The following is a 5,183-nucleotide window of genomic DNA, read 5'->3' as shown; positions in this document are numbered from 1 at the left end:
GTTTCTTCCTAGCGGGATGCTGGTGGCTCATGTCTGTAATCCTAGGTACTCAGGAGGCTGGGATCTGAGGATCACAATTCAAAGCCAGCCTGGGCAGAAAAGTCTGTGAGGCACTCATCTCCAATTAACTACAAGAAAACCCAAAATGGCACTGTGGTAGAGCACTAGCCTTGAGCAAAGAGCTCAAGGACAGCACCCACGCCCCAAGTTCAAGCCCCATGATCATCAACAACAAAAAAGACATTTCGTCTTGTTAAATAATATATACAGATACAAATTTTCCCTTAGTGATTGTCTTACTTCCTGTCACATCCATTCATTTTGGTATGTTGTGGATTTGGTTTTGTTCTATTTTTCGTTTATGTCCAGGTATTTTCTAATCTCTTCTACAATTTCTTTTTGAGCCCATTGGTTATTTAGAAATATATTGCTTAATTACCACAAATTTATGGATTTCCTTAATAACTTTCTATGACTGACTACTAATTCTTTTTCAGTGTGATCAAAGAATACAACTTATATGATTGCAATATGTTTGAATTTATTGAAGCTTGTTTTATGGCTAACATAGGACATGTTCCGAAAACTAGTTCCTGTGTCCTGGAAACAAACCATTTGCCCTGTATTGTTATGGGGTGGAGACCTGTTAAGATGTATGTTTGGACTAATTTAGTGTTATTCAAGTCCTTTGCTTCCTTGCTGATCTTTTTACTTTAACCCCATGCCTCCCCATTCACAATTCAGACCAGGCACAGGGCCTGGGCTGACATGTATATGAGTAGGTTTCTGCCTTCTTGCTCTATTCGGTCATTATAAGAACACAGCCTGTGAAGCCAAAAGCTGGTGTCTCAGTCCTGTAATCATAGCTACTCATGAGGCTGAGATCTGAGGATTGTGGTTCAAAGCTAGCCCAGGTAGGAAAGTCCATGAGACTCTTATCTCCAATTAACCACCAGAAAACCGGAAGTGGAGCTGTGGCTCAAGTGGTAGAGCACTAGCCTTGAGCTAAGAGCTCAAGAACAAGGCTCAGGCCCAGAGTTCAAGCCCCATGACCCACAGGAGGAAAAAACAAAAAAGCACAGCCTGTGGTAAGCACCAGAAAGCCTCCTTGCTGATCTTCTATCCATTGTTCAAAGTGTGGTTGGTGAAAATCTTCCACTAGTCTTGTTGGCTTGTCAATTTCTTTCCATTTTTGCTTCATGTGTCTGGGGGCTTTGATCCTTTTGCATGAATATTTATAATTCTTCTGTCTTCTGAACAGATTAGCCCTTTACCACTGTGCAATAAGCTTTTCCTCTAGTAGTAATTGTTGCCTTGATACCGGTTTGATCTGATAATTGTATGGCCATTCTTGCTCTCTTTTGGTTCCTATTTCATGGAATAGTTTTTTCCACTTCTTTACTTTATGGGGTTTGGGGAGAGACTATTCCTAGGGCTTGAACTCTGAGCCTGGGCGCTGTTTCTGAACTTTTTTTTTTTTGTTCTCAGATGAGTGCTCTACCACTTGAGCCACACCTCTACTTCTGGCCTTTTGGTGGTTAACTGGAGATAAGAGTCTCACAAACTTTTGTGCCCTTGATGGTTTCAAACCACAATCCTCGTAACTCAACCTCCTGAGTAGTTAGGATTACAGATGTCAAGTACCAGCACCTGGCCATCTTTTCACTTTTCATCTATTTGTATCCTTGAATGTAAGACATATTCTCTTGTAGACAGCAAATAGTTGGCTCATGGTTTTTTGTTTTGTTTTGTTTTGTTGTCAATTGTGGGGCTTGAACTCTGGGCCTGGACACTATCCCTGAGCACTTCATCTCAAGGCTAGTGCTCTACCACTTGAGCCACAGGGCCACTTGTGGTTTTCTGGGTTAATTCTAGTTAAGAGTCTCAAGGACTTTCCTGCCCTGGCTGGCTTTGAACTACACCTCAGATCTCAGCCTCCTGAGTAGCTAGGATTACAGGCATGAGCCACTGGCGCCTGGCTGGATCATGTTTTTCTTTCTGTCATCTAGTATCTGCTTCTTAATTGGAACATTTAATAAATTTACATAGAAAGTAGTTACCGATAATATAGGATTTTACATCTGCCATTTATTTGCTTTCTATATGCCGTGTCTCTCTGTGTGTGCACATGTGTGTGTGTGTGTGTGTGTGTGTGTGTGTGTGTGTGTGCCAGTACTGGGACTTGAACTCAAGGTCTGGGCACTGTTCCTGAGCTCTTTTGCTCAAGACTAGTGCTCTATCATTTGAGCCACAGCTCTACTTCCAGCATTTTGTGGTTAATTGGAGATAAGAGTCTCACAGACTTATCCTGCCCAGACTAGCTTTGAGCTGCAAATCTCAGATCTCAGATCTCAATAGCTAGGATGAGAGGCATGAGCCATTGGCTCTTAGCTCATGCCATGTCTTTTTTATTTTATTCAGTGGATGAGTTCCAATTCGGGATAAATAAAGACAACCTTGCAAGTTTCAGTAGATCCACTGAAACAAGCCAAGTAACAAGAAACCTCTGAAACTGATACTTGGAAGAAGTTCCAGCCCCTGGGCCCAATCAGCAGCTGCCAAGTAGTCACCGGAGCTGTGAGATGCTAGTTATTCTGGTTGCCACCAGGCTGGAGGCAGGGTAAAGGAAGAAGTTCAAGTTCAAACATGATAGAGTTTGCTGTCCTCACTAAGAGTCAGCCATTTTTCTTGAGCAAGTGTTCCCTGGATTGCTGAAAAGCCTTTGGCTAATTTTCAGAGTTCTGAAAGTTTGGTGTTAGCCATTTTTCTTTGTTGCTTTCACAAAGGAGAGAAGATTCAATAGCCCTCACTCTGACATGATCACTGACTTTTCCTGGATCTCATGATTAATACATTCATCTCCTTGGCCAATTCCCGTATCTCACCAACCTCCCATATATTACCACCCTATCAATCCTGGACAGGTTTCCTACTCATCTCACTCAGGCTCTGATTTCCCATGCTAGAATGTTCTGTTCACCCTACTGAAGATTCTAACACCACACCCTGGGTCAGGCCCCACGTGGGCACCCGCCTCACCCTGCCTGGGCTCTGATAACAGATTTCACCTCATGCTGATGCACACCTCCCTTTGCTGAACTGTCTGTGCCGGGCTGCCAGTGTGTGGACATCCTCCCTGCCCCATCGATGTCTGCAGCTTCCCTCCCCATGCCCTCCCTGCCTGTGCAGACATCTGTCTTTCTCTGCCCAAACGTATAATTTTAGGACTAAATTATTCAGGGGGAGCAGGGAGTCAAGAGCAGTTTTCTTTTTTTAGACAAGAAAACAAAAGATGGAGCAGGGCACCAGTGGCTCACACCTGTTAATCCTAGCTACTCGGGAGGCTGAAACCTGAGGATCATGATTTGAAGCCAGCCCAGGCAGGAAAGTCCATGAGACTTTTTTTTTTTTTTTTTTTTTGGCCAGTCCTGGGCCTTGGACTCAGGGGCTGAGCACTGTCCCTGGCTTCTTCTTGCTCAAGGCTAGCACTCTGCCACTTGAGCCACAGCACCACTTCTGGCCGTTTTCTGTATATGTGGTGCTGGGGAATTGAACCCAGGGCCTCATGTATATGAGGCAAGCTCTCTTGCTACTAGGCCATATCCCCAGCCCATCCATGAGACTCTTATCTCCAATAAACTATTTTAAAAGCTGGAGGTGGAGCTATGGCTCAAATGGTAGGATGCTTGCCTTGAGCAAACAAAATGAAGCTCAAGGACAGTGCCCAGGCCCTAAGTTCAAGCCAAGGACTGGCACACAAAAGGAAAGGGAAGGGAAGGGAAGGGAAGGGAAGGGAAGGGAAGGGAAGGGAAGGGAAGGGAAGGGAAGGGAAGGGAAGGGAAGGGAAGGGAAAGGAAAGGAAAGGAAAGGAAAGGAAAGGAAAAAGAAAAAGGAAAGGAAAGGAAGAAGAAAAGAAGGAGAGAGAAAGGGAGAAAAGAGAGGAGGAGAAGGAGGAGGAGGAAAGAAAGAAAGAAAGAAAGAAAGAAAGAAAGAAAGAAAGAAAGAAAGAAATAAAGAAAGAAAGAAAAGAAAGAAAGAAAGAAAGAAAGAAAGAAAGAAAGAAAGAAAGAAAGAAAGAAAGAAAGAAAGAAAGAAAGAAAGAAAGAAAGAAAGGGGAAAAGAGAGGGAGGGAGAGAAAGAGAAAGGGAGGGTGGGAAGGAGGGAGGAGGAAGAGAAGGTAGAAGGAGGGAGGGAGGGAAGGAAGGGAGGGAGGAAAGGCAGGGAGGGAGGGAAAAGAAAACTAAGGACTGCATGGTCAAGGACACATTGTAAGAGCAAGGTCATCTGACTTCCAGTAAATGTATTTCTTTTCTTTTTATAATAGCTTTTAAAAAAAATTAATGCCTGTTACCGATTGAGTATTTTCAGGTCATTCAAATCTCAGTTTATATCTTACCTCCTGACTAGCTGATCTAAATAGTCATTCAGTCACTTAAGACTAATTCACCCTGTTGCAGTTCTCCTTATTGTCCTCATCCCTAATTAATGTCTGCCTGTATTGTAGACTTAGCTATTCCCAAGCTCCAAGAACAAGGGCTGTGCCAGTCCCATTCACCACTGTCGTCAGCACTGTCGTCAGTTCTGATGGCCGCTTCACATGCGGTACACAGTGTTATTCGCTGGACGAACCAACGAGCCATGTGCCAGGCACAGCCTAGTTTCTATTATGCCTATCCTAGGACAGGTATCAGTTATCAAAGAGCTTAGTAATTATCCCAAGATAGCACGCCAGCAAGGGATATATTTGTTAGATTAGATTTCTGCAACTACCAGTAATATAATCTCAGATCTTAGACTACATTTACTATCCTCCTTTGCAGGTAAGGATGGCCTCATGACCAAACTCTAGCCAATAAGATGAAAATATGATTGTTCTGTGCAATCTTGGAGAAATGTCCTTGAAGGTTAGGCTACTGTTTTCTGACTCCCTTTTTGTTTTTTCCCTTCTGTCAGCCACCATGCAGATTTGAAAAGCCATCTTGGAATATGGCATAAACTCGGGAATACTGGCCAACAAAAGTAGAACAAGAAGCTAGAGGCCTAAATCCACGACACTGTGGATACTATCACAGCTCTGGATGGCCAATCAAGTCTCTATGACGTAGAAAAATAAACGTCTCCTAGGGGCTGCATTGGTCCCTACCCACCCAACCCAGTCCATATATTAAAACCCAAAACCTGAT

At 43.5% G+C, this 5,183-nt stretch overlaps 1 pseudogene; it reads right to left on the bottom strand.

Annotated features, from left to right (window-relative positions):
• Positions 1–719: 719 nt before the first annotated feature.
• On the bottom strand, positions 720–842 carry LOC125355815 (annotated as a pseudogene).
• Between the last annotated feature and the right edge of the window lie 4,341 nt (positions 843–5,183).

This window comes from Perognathus longimembris, chromosome 7 (assembly GCF_023159225.1).
Source record: "Perognathus longimembris pacificus isolate PPM17 chromosome 7, ASM2315922v1, whole genome shotgun sequence".
Lineage (NCBI taxonomy): Eukaryota > Metazoa > Chordata > Mammalia > Rodentia > Heteromyidae > Perognathus > Perognathus longimembris.
This window is presented reverse-complemented; position numbering and strand designations above follow the sequence as displayed.